General features: G+C 40.0%; 1 protein-coding gene across 2 annotated transcripts in view; it reads right to left on the reverse strand.

The window, feature by feature from the left end:
• The window catches only part of igsf11 (immunoglobulin superfamily member 11), a 104,852-nt gene that overhangs the window by 77,878 nt on the left and 1,753 nt on the right, over positions 1-25,221 (reverse strand). The window lies entirely within an intron of this gene.

Here is a 25,221-nt window from a genome sequence, read left to right on the forward strand (position 1 = left end):
GTTCATGTCTGGGTTTATGCATCCACAAAAATGGGTACAAAGTACATTCATATCACCAAATCTCATTTAAGCACCCCTGTGTATTTGCTTTTATGGTACCTATTTGGCACGAGTAATCCCTCAGTGGTACCAATGCAAATAACATTTAGCTGCACTTGCTCAATTGAAAATCCTATTACACCCCCTTCATGTGTGACAAGATCAAATTCAACAGCGGCAGGCCAAACTCACAACAAAAATGCCTTCTGCTTGTAAACGCACATTTACAAATTCGATTCCACGTCAACTAAAGGGTCTCTTCGATGCACTCGGTGGTAAAACCAAGCACACAGTAATAATCTTCCATATTTTCTGCATGAGCTGGCGATGCGGGCAGAGGTGTGAGGCTGATGCTTCGCCTGGCTGATCCTTTTCAGCTGCTGACGTTCACAGGCCCATCAGCAGCAGGCCTTCACACTACCTGCCACATACGGCTAAAGTGTTCTGCACTTGGAGACGGAGAGGAGCAATCATTTCTTCAGTTGTTAAGCAGCAGTGCCTGACCGCTCTCATTCAGATGGGTCTGCCAGCTGGAGCAAAGGCTCCTGGGTAAGAAGGAGGGGGTGCCGAAATATGGCAGAGAAGAACAAGCGTTGCACATGCTGCTTTTTTTTAACAGTTAATATTTCTGACACAAAGAAAATGTCCCTGCCTCTGAAAAGAAATGATGCAGAGGAAAATGTACAACAGCCTAGATGGATCTGAATCAAAGTGAATACTGTAATGAAATCAAAGTGAATACTGTAATGATGGTTCAATAGGCCTCTCCTACTAGAAATATAAAATGTGATCAGTGAATATCGATGCAAGAATATCCAAGTTCCTTTTTAATGAATGAAAAGTGATATTTTATAGATTGACTGGCAGCCAGGAACAAAGGAGCTACTAAACATTTGATATGTGAGCAACAGGCTATGTACAGTATTTCTCTCACTGAATGCCATTAAGCACTTTCTTTCTGTCTCTCTAAAACGGTGTGATTAGACACTGCATGAGTCTACCCCAAGCAGGTTGAATTTAATCTCAACCTCTGAGGCACTTTACAAAGAATTTCGAACCATTACCCAAGCTCAACAATTGGCAGTGGCTGCCAAGCACCTTCGAGGGAATGTCAGTTTCCATGGAGACCAAGCCACCCCAGCTGTAGCTCCCCACTCTCACTGCAAGTAAAAAATGGTAAAAACCCATTGACAGGCACATATCACATACCTCTCTGTAATTCTCTCAAGCACTGTCTCTGCCTATCTCGCACTGTCTGACATCACTGTTGGTGTTAATCTATGCGTCTTTGTTCTCGGTTCAAACATCTGCCTCTGTGTTTACCAATGTTAGTAATTGCTCATTTGCAGTAGCTTGGCAGTTTCCCTTGGACTCTGAGAGGCATTTGTGGGAATAAAAGGAAAGACGTACAAATTTTAAAGGAAGCTGGAAAGTAAAAAAACTAAGTTAGGTGGGTAAAAGCTGAAAGCAGGTGGAACCTAATTCAAGTATTAACAAAAAGGCAGCTTTGGCAGACTGTTTAAAGCTACAGTCTAAACTACAGTCAATATTAATCTTAACTCACTTAATTAATCTTAACAATGGATCTAGTGTTTACATGTATCTGCAAGAGGTCACCTATAGTGACAAACCCAGTCCACCTACACCCAGTCCACCAATTACCGCCAATGGGGCTGATAGCTCGGAAAACACTCCTATGTGTCATGCTGGAGTGCGTGATCAAACAATGTATTTGGTTTAATTTGGAGGACTTGTTGGGACAAAAAAGAGACTAATAATGCTAATTTTGCTCTGTATATTCTGTGTAAGTAAGCAACTGTTTGCTAACAAGTTTGCCACATCAGCTTAAAAGGTGATAATATGCCAATGTTGTATTTGCATCGTGTTTCTGCTCCCCCCAAGTGGCCAGAAAATCAGTTAATGCAGGTTACCTTAGAATGAGCCCTTTATATCTACATAGGGAAGGGGTCCGCTTCCACTAAGCCTGCAATGTTTCTTCTGTAGCCCAGAACAAACAAACCAAACACTGGCTCTAGAGAGGGATTTTCGTGTTTTTCACGATTTTTGTGGCCATCGTAGGTTCTCCTACACGCTTGGAAGGGGAGGGTGAGGGGAGGTGTATTCAGTTTGTTGACATCTGCAACCTCGCTAAATCCTCCACACTGCACCTTTAAGTGTGGCTGACACTGTAACAAATGGATGCACCCATTTAAACAAATCACTCTAGGAATCCAGGAACCTATCTGCTGCCTTAAATGTTCCTGTTCAATAAACAATAGAAAATGCATAAATAACCACATATAGGAATGTCTTCTCATACGCTTTATATGTGACCAAGGTTGAGAAACTCCAGCTTAGCAAATAAGAGGGATGACATATGGGTTTGTTGGAGGTTGAGAACATATTTGACATTAATGTATGTATACACTATGTTGTGCCTGATCTTACCATTGTCCTTAAAACATATCATTCTGTTGATAATTTTTCCTCTTTATATTAATGATTCCTTGCAGCTCAACTGTTACTCTCCCTCTGTAGCGTAATGATGTGGATTCACCCAGCTCTTTATTCTTCTTCTAAGAGCACACTGACGCCAATAAAACAAATCACTCTGGGGCACCTTTAGTTTTGCCTGCATTCCTAAGAACACTATTTGAGCAGTGAAAACAAGAGTTTGAAGATGGTATTCCCAAACATATAAGTGCTGTTAAGGGTGAAATATCTGTAAAGGTACAGTAGATATAATCTCCTGGTAACCTAAAGCATATCCGATTATCATTGAAATTACTTTACACTCTTTTTACTTTTTTGCCTCACAGCTTTTCTCTTTCTATCTAGCGAAGAGAACAACTAAATAGGGAAACTCAATGGACACAGAAGAAAATGCAGCTTCAAGGAAAACAGTAATGTGCCTCCCAGAGGCAAAACCACACTCAGTGTGTTAAGCCAAAAGACGATCAGCAGGTAGAGTAGCTATGTTGGAGATAACATGCCCAAAGAAAGTCCCACAGGAGGTAGAGCATTTCTTAAAACCATACAAACAGCTTTAAAAACACATCCTTGGCATATGTTCACACATGATTTCATGACCCACAGTGTTCACACCTGATTCTCTCCCCCTCCTGAGTCTTAATCAAGTTGTTTGTTTCAGAAAGGCTTCATTAGTTTAGTTTCTTTGATTGTGTAGGTGTGAATGCCTCTGAGTGAGTGTGTGTACCCACTCATGTGTATGTGCGTTTAGCATGAAAAAACACACACACTGTCCTTGAGAATATGGAAAACAAATTTAAACACAGGTAACAAAAACCCCTCATGATTTCATCACATTGATAATTTTTCATCGTCTGCTCTCTGTTGTTGGGAATACAGGTCATTACAATGCAGGCTACAGAGGAGAGGGTGTTAAAAGATGTTTCCCTTTATGGAGAATGATTTGTTTGTTTTACGTTACAGCTCACTAGCCTCCTGGGCCCTAACCTACATTACAGCACAAAGACTATTAATCATTGATGATCAGACCTTTTAATATTGCTCATATAAAATTTATTTGCACGTGAACAAAACAAATGAAGAGTTCTGTTCCAAAACACTGAATATCCATTTCAGGGGGGGATATTATTACCTGGAGATTATTGAAAATGTGGTCTGTCCAAGTCCATTTTTGTCAATTAGATATACTCACTGCACTGTAATATGTTTAAATGCGGTGTGATTTGCTCATTTTAAATGTGGTGGGAAAAGAATTCTGGAAATATTCTTTGTAGCAATACCAACATTAAATTCAGAAAATAAATAATCACGTTTTAATCTCCACACTGCAAGAGCGAGTTAATCTAAATGTTATCAAATGTTTTACATTGGCAATATTTCTGAAGCAGCCATCAAAGAAACATTTAAGATATGAGAGATGGTGTGTTCAAATGTCTCATTTAAAAAAATAATGAGCCACCTCAGAACTCAAAGCCCTAACAAATCTCACATCTGAGGCAAACGCAGAATAATCATATAATCCAGACATTCATTATCACAGAAGAGAAAAATGTCCCTAGAGGTCAATTAACCCAGTGTGTGAACTGAGAACTCTTGGCACAGACGTCCAATAAGCCAGGATAATAAAGACACATGCACACACTCACACACACATGCACATACGATCGCACTGTTAAGCAAAGATAATGCACACATGCACACCAACAGGCCAAGATAATAAAGACATGATACAGAAACATTTGCCAACATTGCTCAACTCACACTCATAAACACACATACATTGTCTGTTTCTCTTTTTTTTCTGATAAACACGCATGCACTCGCACATACATATTACCAAGCAGACTGCTGGCCTTTAATCATGTCATGTTTTAATTGGAATAAGTGTGAAGGAAATAAGAGCCGTTAGAGTGGCTCAGTCTGGCACAGATACGTTCAAGCATGAGACTGCTGGAGCCAACTTAGTGGATTCACATATGCTTTTATCATAAGGTCATTTTACAGTCAATATGGAAGTGGAGGAAGCCAGATTATTTGTATGCTCTCCCTCAATCAGATCCAACACCTTATTTTGTTTTCTGACATGTGATGGAAGCCTCGTTCTACAAATTGTACAAACTGTAATCAAGCAAAATCTGTGCTGGATTAGTGCTCACTCTGAAATGTATTTTTCTATTTCTGTGTCTTTTGCATGTTGTGCTACATCATGTAAGGTATGAAATAAGCAGACCCAAACAAACAAAAAATATTTATAATTTATATAAGTTATAATTCACCTCCACCTGAGTTGAAACCGCAGACAGTAACTGGTGATATAACTTCATAATACATGAGGCTTTACCCCCCAGCGCAGCCATTTTCTGGGTAACTACGTCTGCCTACAATACACTTATTCACTCAGGCTTCATAGGTGTTATTCAACCACACATTTATACATAATAAGTGTGTGAGCTGCGTGCAATCGCTCACAGATGCAAGTCAAAGCACCTCAATATTGCTTACGCAAGTACTTTAGAGCCCGATTCACACTTACACATATAAACCACCCCTCCATCACACTCACACACGCACACGTACAGCACCTGCCCTGACACACAAACCAAAACCCAGCACATACAGCATTACAACACCTCAGGTTTGCACGAGCACAGGGGGTCATGCTGTTTGGACCCTTGGCTATTCAGGTCTTTAAATTGGTCCCAGTGAGATGTGAAAGCTCAGACCACAGGGCTAACATATAACTCCACGCCTGTGTATCAAAGAATTAGTCTCTGTCAGTCTGATCAATACCCCCAACAGCAACAAGAGAACTAGCTCCAATGTAGGGAGTCTGTTGTAGAGTATTAGAGGGCCGGTGATGGTAACAGCAAAAGCCATCTGCTAGGTGGTTCTACAGAGAGTACAGGTTTGATTGTAAGGAAAGTCCTCCTCCAATTGGCTATTTAATCATCTTGGGATTGGAGAACAAAAATCAACTGAAGTGGTTTATTAATCAGTGGCATGGTCAGCACTTGATAGGATGGACACATGCCCTTCTACAGACTCCTCATAATATGATTACAAATGATTGGCAGCAACCATTAAGCCTCTCTGTACCTTTGTAGGTTTCGCCAAAAACAGGAAAACTGTACTGGCAAAGTGGAGGAGTGGTCACAAGAAAACACACTTACAAGGTATTTAGCAATACTCATGCATTTACATTTATCGAGCACTTTATTAGGAACACCTGTGCAATCTAATGCAATCCAGTAAACAAAATAGTAGTAGTGGAATCCTTTCTAACAATGTCGACAAAGACTGAAAATGTATAAGCTTTGTAAAAGTATAATTTATGGCAGAGCTGTTGTATTGGATTGCACTAGATTACACAGGTGTTCATAATAAAGTGCTCAGTGAGTGTATATGCTATTAAATGCAGAGCTACTGTATTTATTACATTTGTAGGGTGTTTCTGTAATTTTTTTCCATCCTCTATGAAAGTTTGTCATTACAATATTGATGTATTTTGCACATCATAACATAATCTTTTTGTACATATAAGTCAGGACTATATCATCTGAAGTATTTAAATCTCACGTGTAACAAACCCTCCATCAGTCATTTAAATTAAAGTTTCTGAATAGAGTCTTCCCTGTTTCATTCCTTTCCCGGCTGTTGAGATGCCAGTACAGATGGACTGAATCACGATGAGGCCAACAGCAGTGTCTGTAGAGCTAAACTCCTGGTGAATTGTGCCAGCGCAGAACCGCACCACGTTGGGGCCTGGCCGCTGTGGTGCTCGAGCCCTGGCAGAGAGAACAGGGGCCCCCTTGTTTGGCAGAGGCATGTCGACAGGAAACATAATGCATTCACATGATAATGAGCCAGTGAATCCATGTCCCTTGCACCACCCTGCTTTCTCTCCCTTACATACAGGACACGTCTATACACAGATAGGGGGCAGAGACACACACAAATCTACTGTACGCTGACACAAACATACGCAGTCACGCAAACATGCATGCACAATCACAAATCCCTTAGTGTCTAGTGCAGAACGGCCTGATTGCCAGTCTCATCACCAAGGAGACCAGCACTAAGCGGGCGCCTGGCAGAGACAGACTGGCATTTAGCATTTAGGACCCCACAAAGCTTTCAGGCAGACTATGCAGGCCTTTTTCAATGAAGAGAGAGGGAGTGAGAGAGATTAGTCGTATGCAGAGAAATAGAGGGAAGAGAGGGAATGAAATACTGCTTGACAATTACATTAAAGAGCAGAATGATTTGGAGAGGAAGAGTGGTAGAGGGAGCAGAGAGCAGGTTAGCAATAGATAGGCGAGGTACAAACACAACCAGATAAAGAAAGACAGAAAAGGCATGAAAATAAATGCATCATTGTGGTTAAGAGGCAAAAAGGCAGGCAGGAGGAGAGAAAAATTAGATTTTTTTATCCTGTTTTATACTGACAAGTGCTTTACAGCACTGACTAAATAACCGCTGAGGGTGATGTGTCTAACATAAAACACCATCTGAGCGTTAAGAGGCACATGTGTGATTTCAGCTGACGTCACAAATGAGGGAAGCTATTAATACTCATGCCCACCTGAGTCTCCACCAGGCTATGGGAGAAAAAATGTAGTGCAAATGAACTGTAAAAATAAAGTTGTTGTTTTTTTTTTTTCTGTTTTTCATTTTCATTCACATCTCCCTGGGTCAGGAAAAGAAGGGAAGAGAGAGAAATTAAATGAAAATAGGGTAAATCAAGCATTGGGGCTGTCGAGAGTCCTCTGCCTTCTAAACAGAAAGCGGAGGAAGATCGAGGGATGGCACGGAGCAAACAAGTGTTAAATGGTTTAAGAGAGGGGAATTTAGGCTGCAAGCTCCAGATGTTTTTTTTGAGTTGAAAGGAGGAGGAGTGGAAGGATAATAAAAAAAAAGCGGCAGGAGGCAATTAATTAAACAGATAACTGAAGGTGTATGAGGTTGTCATATCAGCATCCTTTTAAGCTTCCTTAGACCTGTGGTTGCTCTTTTTTTCTTCCTCTCTGCAACCCCCCTTTTAGGTTTGTCACTTCTCTTTTGTACCGCATCCAGTTCGGTCCCAGCACTTTCTCTCTGGTCTCCGCCCACACACATTGCATCTTTCCCACTGTTCTCAGGCACAGCTTCAGCCTCTGACCGACTGCTCAACCAGGTGAGAAATGTGCTTCATTTGCTTTTCAATTTCACCTCTCCATCTACAGTCAACTGGTCTCCAGTTATTCTCCCACTCATGTCCTTTAAAAGTTAAGCTCTCAACCCACTACCCCCCCACCCCAATCCTCTCAGTGTCTATGATGCTTTGAAAATTCACTGTGAAACACTGTATCAAACACACCTCATCTCATCTGTGCAGCCAATTCTCTCTATTAATCTTTCATCCTAATTTAAACAAAGATTAATTGAAATTGGAGTCATTTTTTCTCTCCCCACTGTGCATGGTGGCGGTGTAATTCGTTACAGAGTAGCTGTCTCAGCTCTGCAACCTGTATTCATGAGTTTTTATCTAAGCAGTGTTTTATTATAACAATGGTGAGTAGCATCTCATGTGGCTGCACAGGCTGATGGCAGTCTCTATAGGCCTGATTCTAGCCTATCTTCATTTTAACAAAGGGCAATTTTTTTTCCCATTGTGCTCTAATACACAACACACATCTCCACATCTCTCATCATCCAGTGGTACAGTAATAAAGACAAGCTACATCTCTCTCTAGTTCTCTCTCCATCTCTCCAAGCATTACACAGCTCTATTCTGCTTGATTACAATGCACAAAAGAGGAAGAGCCACACATTCAGCTCTGGCCATCGAAGACCCAAATTCCAATGGGGAAATCATCCTCTAAATGCGGAGAAATCGTTTTGGAACAGGACAATGCCCCATGTTAATAAAGCACCCTCCTGCTGAGTACAATGGAGTCATTGATCATCTCGTGTCATCATTAAAACCCTGCGTTTCATCTCACAGCTTTAATAAAGGAAAAATGTCAACCGTTTACAGGCTGGAGAAGATGGATCACTTGATATTCTGCCATTGATTATGAGATATGTTTATGAAGAGTGGGACCGCGACTCACAGGTCCTTGCGAGGATACTCTCTGTCCCTCTCTCTCTCCCCTTTTCTCCACCCTGCGGCTTCTATGTATATCAATATTACATAGTGCAATTCCCAATCATCTCTACACCCCGTCTGCTGACACCACATCACAATGGAGCAATGACAGTGAATTGTAATTGCACATCATTGTTGCTTTGCCATAATTACAGTTGTGATAGTGCACAGGGAGAAAACGACTTAATAGTCTCTGGGTAATTACCCCAATTGACTAGATGGTAGCTAATTGGATTGTTTGACATTGTGTGGATGTGCACATTTTTGCATGTCTTTACTATGTCAATGTGTGTACACATGTGTGTATGTATATAGGAGCAATTGATAACAAAAAACAACAAGAGACTCTATTTGTAGGAACAGCAGGCCAAAAGCATCAACCTTTCCAACCTTTATCTGCAAATATCCACTGACATAGCACATACACTTAATTTTACTTTAGGAATCTATTTAAAATCCTACTTACTGATGTTCATTTTGTCCTTCATGTCTTAATGTCGTCAAACAACTGAAAATTGTCTCTTTTATTCTGAATTCCTTGACAGAAATGTAGCTGGTCGATTACTATTCTTTCAAGAGTTGACAATTCTAATCATTTTAACTAAGCCTCGAAATATTTCATCTCAATAGACTACACTCTCAAGGAAGAGTTCTTCTGACAAGTAAACTTGAGCGTGCTGCAAGGTTCATTACTAGGCCCACTGCTATTTATGACTTACATGTGCTGAAATGCTTTCCTGGACACCAAGAAGAAAAGCCCAGGGCCTCCTGCTAAATAAATATTAAATTACTAAATTTAGCTAATGTTGTTTCATCAACAGGCATGTACTTCCATGTCATGATATCCAGGCTACCAATTACCAGTATTAAAAATTCAAAAATGCTGCAAAATGCTGCTTGAAGAATATTACAGCAAATCAGAAGATTTGATCACACTGCATACTTTCTAGCACACAGTTTGAGCCAGATCTGATTTCAAATAGCTTCTACTAGCATATCAATAGTAAACAAGCTCACACAATCATATTTATCTGATCTCAGCATCCTGTATGTACCCTGTCACGCCTTCCGATCACAGGGTGCTGGTTGGCAGACTGTCACCAACAATCAAGAGGAAATTAGCGAGCAACAGAGCATTTCCTACCAAGCTACATATCTTTAGAACCACTATCCCCTCAGGAAGATAAACCTGAAGGAATCTTCAAATGCTATCCACTGTTTATCTTGGGGAATACACAGATTTAAAGAGCATTACAGCTCCCCACTACTCAGTCCAGAGCTGCCTTTTTTGTTCCTGTATCATCACACTCACTTCCTGTCTAGTAGGAGTTGTCTGCTTAAGGTGTGTGTTGTCTTGTCCAGACACTATTATATACCATGGTTTTACCAAGCAGGAAAGCAAAGTCCTTTGTGGTGATATATGTGAAGGGCTGTGTAAACAAACTTGACCTTCACCCAACTATCACTCACCACAGCTGGACCTTTCTCTGCTCTGAAGTGAACCTGTTATGGGCAACACTGCAAAAGACCTGTAGCGAAACATTGCATCATCTCCTCTTTGATACCCATTTCCAGTTGGGTTTTGATTTTGGAAATTTCTGGACAAAGTTTTGGTAAGCACTTACAACATGTAAAAAATAGAAAAGCAAAGAGAAATGTAAAATAAACTGATATGAAGGGTAGTTTCACATTTTGTGAATTACAATAAAACAATGCTTGCCTTTGTAATTCTACAATAGTCTCTAGACCTTAGTGTGTTCGCATGCATGGCCTTGCTTGTGTGTCACTGAACTGATCAAATAAAGCCAAAGCTATCTATAATCTATAAACCAGGGTCACAGACCAAATGACAGACATAATCTGTAGCAAAGCCTGTCTTAGCAGATGATTTGGGCCTTGGCTCAATAGTTTACACATTGTTCCATATTCACAAATCACCTCTTAGCAGGCAAGCTGGGTACAGATCAGCAGCCACGGCTCATCCGAGGAGGCAAGTAAGCATGTTACAGCCTCTTCGGTCATAAAAAAGCAACAAGGAAGGTTTTTATATTGTTGATAATCAAATTACAAAGGTGTGGAAAAAAGCCAAAAGTACCGAGTAACCTAGAGTCTGTTCTGCAGAAATAACCCAACAACACCGATCAGCTCACTTGACTGTCGCTTATACAGTATGTGAGGTCAGAAGGTTACCCATGTTGTCTATTCGCCTCCTGAGAGATGTTCCATCATGCTATGCTAAGTTGAATCATTCAAATATCTGTTTTATAACACAATAATATACTGTATTTTAATTTTATCTCATCTGAAAAGGTAAAACTGTATGTGATCTATACACTCTTTTTACACTATACAATAGAATATCACAATATCACACCACATCATGTGCGTAATTGCCACAGGGGACCAGGGGACACGTCCCCCCCCCCACAATGTACGAAAGAGGGAAATTGGTTGAAGCTCATGAAACTGCATTGTCAGTTACTTTTCTGTGTTAAATTACACTCAGTCGGGTGGAGGCAGCATTGATTGCACTAGTACCTAATGACATCCCACAAAAGAAACAAAAGACAGAGACAGAGGAAAAGAGGCAGACAGAAAGCAGACTGATGAGATGCTGGTTCCAGGTTGGCACCAAGACACTGTATTACTCAAACAACACTCGCACACCAAATATTGTTGGCAGCATGTCGCGGGTTGTGTTGAAGTTCATTATTTCAGAGTTTGTCAGGGGCGAGACAAAAAAGTTTGTAGAACTTGACTAGCAGCCAACCTCCATATCACTAGCTGTTGTCCTGAGGTCTCTGTCTCTTAACCCACTAATATTGTTTCTCCTGTCAGTGTTGCAGTGTTTACATGTATGTATGTATGTGTGTAGGTAAGTTTGTAAGTTAAAGAGCCAAACTGTTTATATCCCTAACAGGCAGGCATGATAATGTTTTATGTGTATAATTCTTGTTTGTCAGTACATAAATGATTTGATCCTCTATCACTGCTCGCCTTGCAGTCAGAACAACTCAGCAACTATGAGTGAGTCGCTAGGGAAAAAGACTGGGCCAGATATAAGGCATTTCTTTACGAAACAGCCTAAAAGACAAGTGAGTTCCACAGACTGTCAGCATTGTTTAGGATGATTTTATTATCACATAGCACTGGCAAAGAGGGAAAGAATGTCTTTGCAGTTAAAGGCAATTCTGCACTTAATATTAACTACATGCTAGTGATTACACTGATTCTTTTCATTCTCTGTTTGTCTTACTCATCCTAATCACAAAACTGAAACAGATGATGAATAAGTGTCGAATATAACATGTGCATATCTGTGATTTATTGAGCAATCATTAGAAGCACAAGTGAGGGAAAACAGATGTTAAATCTCATAAATCTTTCATTTAGTGTGCCTGTGCCTATGTGTGCATCTTAAGTTACACATTGCCTGTGGTAAAGATAATTGTGTTCATTTTAATCATGTGAGTCACATATCCATATCCAATGTGCACACATGTCTCTGTCTTAGGATGAACAGAATTGTACGGGAAAGTCTGCTTTCTTTATCTCGCCACTATGCATCTGTTGCTGTAATTCATTTAGGAGAACCAGCATGTAGTCAGCATGGAGGAAAGGGATGGCAGGGACAGTGTAGCAGAGACAGAGGTGAGTTACCAAGTTATTTTTCTTGACCCCACCTGTTTTTTACGTCTGTGTTTTATAAGTGTGTATCCCCCGTATTGCACATCAATAAAGGTGGTGGTAAAGGTAATGGTGAGGTTAAAGATTGTGAAAAAAAGGTTGTTTAGTGAACATATGTGTTCAGAGTCAGAGTCAACAACTGTGAGAGAAATCTGAGCCTCAAATTTCCTACATTATCTGTGACACTTAAATTATACATGCGCATATATTAAAGTTAGAAGCATGATTTTGGGCTTGCTTTAACAACTAAAAGTCTGTAACTTCACTGTCACACAGAGTGTGGGAACTTTGAGAGCTTCACAGTCTTCTGCTTTGAATCTCTACTCAGATGAACAAAAGCTGATATACCAGCCATAGATATCACCACAGGCTGTTAAATTATTCCCGAACATCATTTCACAGGATCTGTCAGGACAATTTTTGAAGTGCTGCTAAAACACAACTATGAAAGCAAATAAGTGCAATAATAATTTGAATTATATCAGCAATTATTATATCACCACATTTTGAAATTTTATCACTACTGAATACTTTAATGTTGTTAAATACCACTGAATTTATTGCACTGAAATGTTTGACTTTGAAAACCACCTTTCCGAAATTACGTGGTCTGAATTTCAATAGTCACTTTCAAGTTGCTCAACTTCAAAAGCTTAATTTCCAGTATATATCTTGGATTTCTCAAATTCAGATAGAAAATTCACCTCCCTAATATTCAAAAGCTATATTGAAGTTGTTGAATTAGCTCAAATCAGATCGGAAAGTTCTAATCAAGTCAAAAACTCTGAAACTGGTTGCTAAAATCCACTTGGTGAAATTCAGATGCTTAATATTCAGATCTGAACATAAAGGATAGATGGCACATGAATTCTCTCTCTGAGTTTGAGAACCCTAAAATAAATATATACTGGAAATGAAGTTTTTGGAATTGCAAAACTTGAAAGTGAGTATTCAGGATTTCACAAAGTGAAAATTCAGAAAGATGGTTTTGAAAGTCAGTGAAATAAATTCTGTGGTATTTAAATTTCAACATCAAGTATAGTAGTTATTAAATGTAAAAATTTGGTATTCAGTTGCTGATATGTTTCCAGTTATCATGGCACAACCAGATACATTATCCTCACTCACACACACTGTTATTCTCTAACTCACTCCCCACTCGGTCCCCCCCCCCAAAGTCTGAGTGAGGATTTCGCCCTTGCACCACATCATTCTTTGAAATAGTCAATTCATGTTGACATTGTTATTACTAATGTCCCATTACTCTCCCTTAACCCGTCCTAGAGCCGCCATCAGTTTAAACAACCATCTTCTTTTTTTGTCTTATATTTAACAGGAGGATTGTATCCAATTTAGCTTTCGCCCATTGTTGTTCATCTTTTTTTCTTAAGCTATTTGTAAAATGTCTGCCAGGGAGGCTGCAGTGGCGAGTGCAGTCATTTCTGCATACAGGGGAATGCAAAAGGCTACAACTCTCAGAGCGAGTTTGATTGGGGACACAACATTTCATGCATGCGTGCAAACAGAAGAGGGGTTAGAGTGAAGGAAGGACAACCCAGTATTGGAGAGTGATCCAAACTGATTGTTCAACAGCTATATTCAATACATTTCAACACAACTTTATTAATAGACAGAAAAACACTGTTAATCACAAAACTAAGAATGTGGTTATAAGCTTTAAAAAAAACTTGAAGTGGAACTTGTTATATTAAGAAGTAACTATAAAAATCTCAAAAATACACCAGAGAATGGGGCTGTACTAAAGCATAAAAGCATAAAGAAAAAGTATTAGGACTTGAAAAGGTGGACAGCAGAGGGCATAAAGTGCATGTGCTCAGGTAGGTTCAACACGCTCATTCATTTCTTTGTGATTTGTTGATCACAAAGAGAACTCAGATCACTCTGTTTCACTGCAACAGTCTTTAAACAGATCTTAACAACACTGCTCAGGCCGTTTCTGTCTTTCACTGTTAGACTGTGAAACCAGCAAATAAAATAAAAAGGTTAAAAGTCTCTCAATAAAAGGTTGATAAAAACAACAAAGAATAACTGAACTGACTGGAAAAAGAGTTGCATGTTTAGAGATGGTGCGCTCATCAACATCAATAGTCATTGTTGCTTGATATGTTTGCTCATTAGCTCTCTGAAAGGGTTTTAGAGGTGGTAAGTTCACACAAAACCGCTTCTTTATCTAGATGTCATAACAGACTCATCATGAGTGTTCTCCTCCAAGGCTGTCGGGTTTCCTGAATAGAGTGTTTCTGTGTTTCTACCCTCCACCCTCCCTTGCAGCCGGTGTCATGTGGAACAAAAGTGTATGGACAAACATTCCATTATTGTGTTACGCTTGTTAAAGCTCCTCCAATAGCTGGGATCTACTTTAAAGGCTTTTTTTGTAGGATAGTGGACAAATAGGACACACACGCACACACATATGCACAGTGTGTCAGTGGGGTTTGTACTATCTGGCATTATCAGTTAAGTCTGTTCAATATCCTCGTATATTAATGCGTGTTGGAGAGTGAGGAGATGGATCTTCATGTTTGTGTGTGGGTGGGTAGGTATGCCCGTGTGTGTTTGTGTGAGTGACGGTGAATCTGGCCTCTCATATTCTGGCAAAACTATCTGGGGCTGGAGTGGATTTGCATATTGAGCACAAATACAAAGCAGTGTGCAGCGCAGTGGACAGTGTTTCCCTGCCCCCCCCCATCACCAGGCTCCAGGCTGTCAGAGAGGGCAACCAGATAAGACAGTGGAGACATGGATTAAAGGTTGAAGGGGCACAGCAGCATATGGTGCCCCCTGATATCCATGCCCCTTATATTGTTGTTGGACTAACACCGCCTACGTAATCACCACAAGAAGAATGTCTCACAGGATGTAAGAAAACAGTGCTCGTCTTCTTTTCCTTTCGGTTTAGAATATGTTTAGAATATGCTCGCAACAGGTTTCAGCGGTCAAAGGGTCATCAAACTAAACCGATAAAAAATGAAAATGACAAGTCAAGCAGAGACGATCAGTTTGAGCCACAAAAAAACACTGTTTACAGGAAATGTGGTCCTCTTGTTATTTTAACATCTCAGAAAATGCTAGAATGTGAATAGAAAGTCAAGAGAAAAATGGGAAAAAAGTCAAAGCTGCTGTTCAGGCTTATGTCCCTCAATGAAAAAACAATGAACTGCAACACTACATAGTGTTCATACTGCTATTTTTGCATTATTAATTTTGTTCTTTAATTTAATGTTCAATCTTTTTTAATAATCAAAAAGATACACAGATATTTTTTTTTCCTTTTTGTTAAAAATGAAAGTAATGAGTCCTAAAACCAAAAGGTCAAAGGTTCAATGCACTTAACATCCACATAACATGTGAGTCCTTGCCAACAGACCTAGTTGCTCACTGTAGGTCTCTGTATACCAGCACTAGCTAAAATGCCTCGACTATAATGTGAAATTACAGTAGTGGTACGCATAGTTACCATTAATAACCCATCAAATAGCTCTTTGACACCAAACTCCCCTCACCAACAAACCACAAAACACTCCAAAAGAGGATGCAATACAAAGGTCGACCCAAGCAACCCAAATACAAATAATCAAATACATACACTCTTGAATATGCAAACTGTAGTAATGCTATGAAGTGTTACTATGAAGGTTTTTGTAGTCCTCATGTGTCTGCTGTGGCCTGTGTGTTTTTGTATATGTTTATGTAGGTGTGTGCACATATTGTAAATGTACAGTAAGTCTGTGAAACGTGTTTTCAAATGTATCTGTATGCGTGTGCTCCCCAGTTTGTCCCACCTGTGCCCCCTCCTGTTCTACTGGACACAACGGTGACAACGTTGAGGTGAAGTCTGCTGTAACAATGCACAGATGGGATCTCTCGCTCTTGCCTCTCTCTCTCTGTCTGTCTCTCTCTCTCTCTCTCTGCCTCACTTTCTCTCACTGTGTGCCTTAACGCACCATTCATCCTAGCTGTTCATATGCATCAGATTTGACATGCTCATTCGCTGTCTGCAAGGACAGAACAACCAGGGACCACTTTTCAGCCTCATCCCTGGAAAGTCATTTGTGTGTCGGCTGAGTGTGTGGGAGGGTAGAGTAAAAGAGACAGAAATTTGGAGTGCGTGATAGAGAGACACGGAGAGAAACAGCGAGTGAAAAAGAACGACAGTGAAAGTGAGTGCAATTGGAAAAAGAATGATGTAAAGGGAGGCAAACACAGGGGTGCGAGGAGGATGAAGAGAAAAGTAGAGGGATGTAGACATTATAGAGAGAGGAAAAAGGAAATTGTAGGAGTATTTTGAAAGAATGACAAGTGAGAGACAGAGAACGCAAGAACAACACTAGCGAGAGAGCAGGGCTCCGGGGCGCTGTACAAAAGAGGGACTAATAATGAAACTAAGGAGAGCTGCTGCGCAACCTTTCCAACGGGGAGAGATTCAGGCAGTAAACACACATTTACAGAGAAGCCAAAGTGTGTACACTGAAGAGCTCGTCTCCCACTCCTGCAGGGACATCTCATTTCAGTGTCCGCACTTTGTGGTTTCTTGGATTAGCTTCACACATACACCACTAACTACAGCTGGCCTTATTGCAGCAATGTTTTTGTTGAAGGACAATTTCAGTTTATTGCAACTTATATTAACTTAATTAAGTAATTTGATCTGTTCTCTTGGCTACAGTAACATTGCACTCACCAAAGAGTTTGATGAGATCTGTAAAGGCGAAGACATCATGTCAACAAAGACCAATAGGGTAAGAAACCTGGGCTTTCTCTGCAGTCTAGTGGTCTAAGACACATAATATATAATTGCAACATTCCTGGTTCGATTCTGGATGGGGATCTTTGTTGCATGTCATCCCCCTTACTGTTTCCCTATATATATATAGATATATCTAATGTCAACTGTCAAATAAAGGCAAAATGCCCTAAAAATGTTTTAAATGGACAGGGTTTGGTTATATTTTTACTGTTTGCATTCAATTTCTCTTCAAAATACCTGGGGGTTTATATGTACAGTAAGATGGTCTGACTGTGTCAGCGTTTTGTCTCTCATCTTACTTTTTTTTTTGCAATGTCCCCATGTTCCCACATCTCAGCAATTAACTTATGATGAAATGTTATTACCAGAAGTTCCCTTTAACTCTTCTCTGCCACCTTGCTGCCTTCAGCATTGTATTTCTTTATGATGTTGATCACAAAGTTAATAGATTCTGAGAGCACTCACACTGAATGAGAAAGAACGAGCACAAATAAAACAGCAGAGTTTTACCCCAGCAGTCAGTTTATGAATTACCTATGGCAGTGAAAAGCCCTGGGCATATTTAATGCAGGAGAATCTGTCCCCTTTTTCACTTTGTTCCCCTCTATTCTCTCTCCTCTTTGCAGTATTCTGCATTTTTCTCCACTAGCAGCATGACATTAGTTGGTGTCGAGACAGGCGGAGGGATTTCGAGTTAAGTTCCTCCGCTCACCCTGACCACACTTTTTCTGAAGAAGCAGGATTATTCAATCTTGAAAGGTAAAGGATCTGACTAAACTAGCTGCTGTCAGAGGGATAAAAACATGATTTTCACAAGACATTTTCACAAACACAGAGTAGGACAGTAGCAGCAAAAAGCTTGCAATGCTGTCTCCATTCGGTCTAAAACCACATCATGTTTTAGACCTCTGACCGTCAGAAGCTTTTAAAAACTCAAAGGAGAGAAGTAATTTCTATAGGTGCTCTCAGCGAAGCACCTAACAGTGTAGGTAGCCATTACAGAAGAGCACAGACAACCCATCGTGCGCAACGATGAGCAATTTACAAAATTACATTCCTCTGGAATATGAAATTATCTACAGTGTATTTTTAGAGCATGCGCAATTATCTGGTCAAGGCAACTCAATGGACCACCATGCACTCAAAGCAGGTCACAGGATCTGCATTATCTCGCAATGTGACACCAGCGAGTTCAGCCGCTGGGTTCATCAAGAGCTGTAGGGTCATTTAGTTGTTGTGTGGATCGATTAACAATCAATTTCAAATTAGTGATGCAAGGCCACAGTACCCCCGGGAGTACAGTTTAAAAGACCTGCATGCACAGTAGTCCTTGCTTCAGGACTCATGTCAGGAAAGTCTGACCTAAAACTACCCACAGCTGAGTCTGCATCATTCCTCCAGGGCTCCTGTAAATGCAGCGCCCACAACAACATTTTATGTAGCTGTCAGTCATAAAGTTATTAGTGGGAATGGACTGCTTGTTTTCCAGGAGGGAGATTTTTTTTTTATTGTGCTACACACTTCAGTGCTGTGAAATCTGTGCAATTTAGAAATGTTGAAGATGACTGATCACATCATCATCATCATAATATGTCCTCATCTCCCTTCTCCCCCAGTTTAGCTGAGTCTGGATTGTGTCAAGGGCTAAAATGTATGATTAATCATTCCCTCAAATTAGTAATTTGTGCTCTCAAATTTCAAGTCATTCCCTTCAAATTACACCAGTAATTTGTGCATGCAATGTGCAGTACTTATCACATTCCTTCAATTTAGCAATTTGTACCCTGGAATTACTTAATTTGCTCCATGGAACTATTTAATTTTCTCCCTAAAATTGCTGATTTGGGATCTTAAATTACTTAATCCATTTCTGTCTAATTAAATTAGTTTACTGCTGCTTCTGACACGAATATGTGTATTTACATATATACACACACACATATATATATATATATATATATATATATATATATATATATATATATTGACATCTTTGGTGTACTTCAGTTTCGGTTGTAACACAATGGGTTACTGCTGGCATCATTGCATGTTTTTAAGGACACTGTTGAGATTGTATCACTGTATTTACTATCACTTTCTGGAAATGTATTATAAATTCTATGAATTAAGGGCATAAATGACTGATTAAGGGTAATGCTTTATCAGAAACAACCATCAAATGAACTTTTTAAGCTGCGTATCATGTAGTTGCAGGCAGTAAGGGTGAGCTTGTTCTTGAAATGTGCCCATTCTTCAGTTTATTTCCAAAAACTGTGACCGACCAAGTCACAAGAGCTATTTACGAATTCACCCCCTGCAGAAAAATGAACAGCTGAACAGACTGAGTTTCCTTTCATCTTAGCATTAAGCTCACTGGAGAGCATGAATCTGCCTAATGAACCCAAAAGACAATCTGACTGTCTGGAACCTGGAGAACTGTGATTGGTGGATCAAACTGATGAGGTCATTACAATCCAGGGAAACCTTGATCCTTTGGGATCCAACGTAATTTATTTGCCAGGGGAATAAGAGGCACACACCCTGCCTGTTAGCACACACTTGTGGGAATAATGTGTGTGTGGGAGCATTTCCTTCGCCATTGATCTGAGCTCATAAAGGCTTACAATGATAAACACGGTAACTATTCTTGGTAATACCAGAGATCAACTTAATGACTCTCTGGCAGATACTGATTGAGAGCTGCAATATATCACAAACACACACACAGAGACATGAATGGTGTAGGAGGGCTTTTGTAAAATGTAAGTCAATTCACATTGATTATTACAAACCTGAAAGTTTCAGTAGGAGTCGTAAAGATACAGAGAACAGGAATATTTCTGTGAGGTTTGTGAGGATAAATAAAGTAAAGAAAGTCTTTTAATTCAAGCATAATGTGTAGCCTGTGATGCTGCAACATACATCTTGGTGGTTAAATGAAAACTGGGCAATTTTTTAACAATAATGTGATATTGAGAAGCATCCTGTACAAGAATTGGAATCAACTATTTATGTGCAAAGAAACAATAATTATTCTTGTTAGAGCAGAGTCAGTGTGTGACTAGTTTAGAGCGCTGACTCACACTCATGACTTTGCTCAGATTTTATCACTCCTTTTGGTCATGCTGAGCTCTTGTAATAATCACTGATAAGAAATGACTAAACTCATGAACATGACTATGACATTTCATGAATTTGAAAAGCTTGCTTACATGTTTTGTGTGAGAAAACAACAAACTATAACCGATCCATAGTTGGAAAGAGTTGAACATTTTTAAAAGCTTTTTTTTTTTTTTCTAATTTTTTTAACCACACTTTTCAAGACTCTTAACTTAGCCACCCATATTTCTATGCCTGTATCTGTATGTACCCAATATGTCCTGAGTTACTGCTGTGATGTGGGAGTCCTGTCAGCAAACGTCCTGTCAAACCTCAAGTGCCAGCAAAGCAAAGCTGCTCATTTCAAGGAGAGGATCTTCAAGGTGCCATGACATGAAGAAGACATCCGCTTTAAATATGTATAAGCCCAGAACTCTTCTCACACACACACGCACGCACGCACACACTCTAAATGAGAACCTAAAAGATAGCCTTTACCAAATGCCACATGTACTGCATGTTACGGATCAAAGATTCTTTTATATACACTTAAAGGTGCAGTGTGTTGAATGTAGTGACATCTAGCGGAACAGACTTTGCAGAAATGGAATATAATATTCATAAGTATGTTTTAATTAGTGTTTAATCCCATGAAAATAATAATCATGTTTTCATTAGCTTAGAATGAGCCCTTTATATCTACATAGGGAGCTGGTCCTCTTCCACGGAGGCCACCATGTTGCACTAACATGTTTCTACAATAGTAATTTCAGTGACTTTGATTCACTGATGAAATGTCTTCATCACTCAATTAAATTAAAATGCTTTAAAACAACAGCACAATACCTCTGCACAGAATGAAGAAGTGTTGACAGAGTTGCTTAACTGACTGCAATGAACTTCCACTGTAAAGTGTTTGGTACTTGAAATGTTAGAGAGGTACAAACCTGGATCTGAAACAAGTTTGACAAGTGTATTGAGTGCCTCCAGATGAGCTTCTGCTTTAATAAGTGACACCCCACCTCCCCAACGCCCTTTTTCATCATCTAACTCAATGCAGTTAAAAACACAATTTATCACATTTCAGCATGATCACCATCACCCTGCTCCCTACACGCGTATGATTCACTCATGATCCTCTCATTTGCCACTCTGATTAAAGGTACAACCAACCCGAAAAACCTCAAAGCCACAAACCTCTAAACCCCAAAACCTCTGTGAACTGACCACATCAGATGTTTGCCCCAGATGCTTGGCCAACTGCCGCGCAGCGAGAACAGCCTGTGGACTCTTTGGGGCCTAGTTTAATGTGTGCTTAAGAGACCGTGGGACTGGGCAAACGCTGTGCTCTCTCTCCTCCAAATATCTGCCCATCATTTATTCATTCACACTCCCAGGATGGCCGCTGCCGCCATCATCTGAGGACCCCGTCGTCTGAAGTCCTCTGCGCCTCTGTCGCTCACACATACACACGCGGACGCACACACGCACATGCACTTTGCAAGCGGTCCCAGGGGTCTTTTAATTTTTTGAGAGGTTATTTTTAGTGAGAAAAATAATCGAGGTGGAAAGTTCCATCTGTCCAACACTCTTGTTCCAGCTGCTCCTTTTTAGCAGCAGGCGGAAAGAGGAAGAAAAAAAAAACGCTACTTATCTGATAAATCTGACACAGACAGGATTTTTCATCATACGCACTCTCCATGAGCAGGATTTTTTAATTGAGAGGCTTCTTTTAAGTAAGATGCTAGGTGTGTGACATTTAAAAGAAAAAAAAACACTGCAAGATCGCCTAGGGTTACAAAAGTGGGAGTATGTTTAAATGGCTTACTGTGCTGTTCAAAGCTCTTGTTACTGTGTTACCTCTCATTTTTTATTATCTGTAACTACCTGCAAAAAAAATCTAAGAGAGTAAAACAAAGCAGCTCTGAAGAGGCAATAGAAGCATTGCAGCAGCAAGCATGATTCTGTTGATTTTCAGACCTGCCACACATTATTATATACAGTATAGTTCTTGAGATAGTATTGAAACAATGGTTTTATGAACCTAGACATAAAAAAATCACTTTTCAAACTAGTCTGTCTTTATGGCCAGCTAAGTGTCTTTTCTGTAGCTCACCAAAACCACTGCTACTGTGAACCCAGTGCAACTGAGTGGCATAAATCACATTTGAGTGATGGATTTATTGAGAAATGAAATCGGAAAACTGAGCAAAGGAGACGATGTAAACAACAAACAGACCAGACTCTCTATGTAATTTCATACCAGAACTTTCAGCAGAGCCTCAAAGGTTAACAAGCTCACAGAAGAAAGTGAAGAAGGGTAACTGGTCTCAGTTCAGCTTTGATGCCAACATGAATGCCCTGAATGTCAATGAGCAAGAGAAAGATTCCATGTTGTCTTTCTTTTTATGCTCCAGCACTCCTCCGTCCTCACTGGACTCTTTATTTCAAACATATGGACAGCAGGATGGAAGCCCGGAGCCTAATGTGAACATTTCAGTGTATGCAAATTTGAAATGTTCTATAAGATCTATTATGCAGACAACCAAAACAAACAGCAGCAGTAGTTGAAAAGTTCAGAGCCACCACCTCCTCTTGAATTTAATTTGCTGAATTGATTGGACCTCCGCATCGGTCCCTGCCACACCCTTGAGGGTTGATTTGGATGAATCGTTAAATCGGGGCATGGACAGAGCAGCTCTGTGTTGATATCGCCTGGAGGGTACATTGTGACAACAGCTGAACCGATCAGTTTATTAGCATAAAGCCTCTACTGTTTATTATTCTAACTTTTAGAAACTTTCTTCAAACACTTCAAGCAGTGCAGATCTAACTAACTTTTCTTCGGTGTATCGCTGCGAGATTCCCATTGCTAATTGAGAAGAGGGGATGCAATATTTATGTGTAACTCGGGAGCGTTGATGGTTGAAGACGGACATGACATATCCCCTAACTAATGCTGAAAGTACGAAGGGGGCCCTGCCATAAACTTGGCCGTGACTAACGCCTGTCAAAATCACTTATAAATTTTCCCTTCCTCCTGTCATAGTTGCTCACAGTTTCCTGGTCTTCCAAAACTTTCCTCTTTAGCTCTCTTAAATGTTTACTGTACGTCCACAGCCATAAAAACATACCGGGTGGCACGTCCATTAAGATCAAGACAAAAAAAAAACCCAAAACGATAAATATATGCGAGGTAAATGTGAAGTGACTCAGGCTTCATTGTGTAATAACCCAAAACGATCCAGTATCGGCTAATGTAATGAGCTAATCCAATCAATTCAGTGACAATGTATGACATGCAAAAAGTGGAGGTCAGTACACAAAGCCAAAACAAGCAAACCACAATCAATACTGAGTTTGCTGCATCAGAATTTATTTATAGAAACACTGGCAGCTCCCCACCAAGACGCAAGAGGAGAGAGGAAAAACTGTTAATAGAGCTGCTGAGAGTCATTTGTAGACTTGACCCTTCAGTTATTGCAGTGGCTGAGGTTCCTGTGGAATGGCCACAATGCACTGTTTTCATTTTGAACCATTTTGTCAGACAATGGACCAGACTGATCAAATCAAATAAACTTGTGTATATATGTGTGTGTGAGTGTGTATATATGTGTGTGTGTGTGTGTGTGAGTGTGTACGTGTAACCCTGAGTAAAGCTGACAAGACACCATATATCCACTCACTGCAGAGGTATACAGCTAAATAAGTGAGCAGTGGAGTGAAACACCTGGGCAATCAGGGCTAAATTCAATCTCTGTCCAAGTTCTGTCCAAATTGACATGTCAGGCCAGTGTGTGTGTGTGTGTGTGTGTGTGTGTGTGTGTGTGCGCGGTTCAGTGGAAATGCTATTGCTTCTCGACATGAGGCTCTGAGGGGACTTAGTCTGTATTCTAGCATTTTTCTGCCCTGTTCTGCTTTATTTTCTGAAAAAGAGAAAGACTTGTACACTATATGAAAAGAAAGATGAAGATTATTTCAAGGAATTTATTTCAGTGCCAGTTATTTAACAATCTTATAATGCATATTAACCATGTTCATCTGTTAACTTCCATCATGTTTGTGTGGATACAAAAGATATCAGTTTATTAAATGGTGCTATTAATCATTTCTTAAATGCTACTTCTATTTTTGGTTGTTTTCAATTTTATTCCTTCGAAGCTTTCTCTCAACTACAGGAAACATTCTAGCAGGCTTACTGAACAAATATCAACCTGGGTTACAATATTTAAGGGAAATTATATAACACATCATAATAAAGGCAACCTAAAGTATGACAAACTCGCTAAATTTACATGCTCTCTCTATAGGAATACTGATGAATTCAAGAAAACCACCGCACTAAGAAGTAAGATGAGATCGATAAACTTGTAGTTTAGAGTAACACATACACAGTAGAAGTCCCACAGGAGAATCATGGGAAATATAGTGATTTTCCTGTGGGGTTGCCTGCTCTCCTGTGCTGCCTGGTCACCATGCTTCTCGTTAATCGGGCGGATTAGCAGCGCAACCCTTCACCGTCTGCTCCGTTTCTATTTCAAAACACAGACTCTCCCACCACTGTGTCACGTTTTAAATGTGTATCCGTGGCGGTTGCGTGGTTTAACGGGGGAGAGAAAAAAAAGCAGTAATTTCAGTCCTTGTGTAAGACGCGCATATCAGGCAGTGCAGAGCGCATTATGGATAAGACGCGCACAATCAAAAGTGCTTTTGGGGGAGAGATGACATGGCGACTAGTGCTGGGGAAAAGTCATCCTAAATCAGCGCTTTGTTTTTTTGTGGAAATGCCGGGGATTTGTCAGCCTGATCCAAACATACAGTATTAAGGAGGGAGGGCGGATCAAATGGCTGTGGCACGCGCTCTTGGAGTGGAGAGGTTGAGCCCGTGGCACAATTTAATTCCAGATACATCTGTTTTTGCAATACTGATGCAGATGTATTGTAATAATGATTTGTCCACGTGATTCGAAATCTGTAAGCCTTTTGAAATAATTCTCTAACCTACTACTAC

This window comes from Thunnus maccoyii, chromosome 6, assembly GCF_910596095.1.
Source record: "Thunnus maccoyii chromosome 6, fThuMac1.1, whole genome shotgun sequence".
In the NCBI taxonomy this organism is placed as follows: Eukaryota; Metazoa; Chordata; class Actinopteri; order Scombriformes; family Scombridae; genus Thunnus; species Thunnus maccoyii.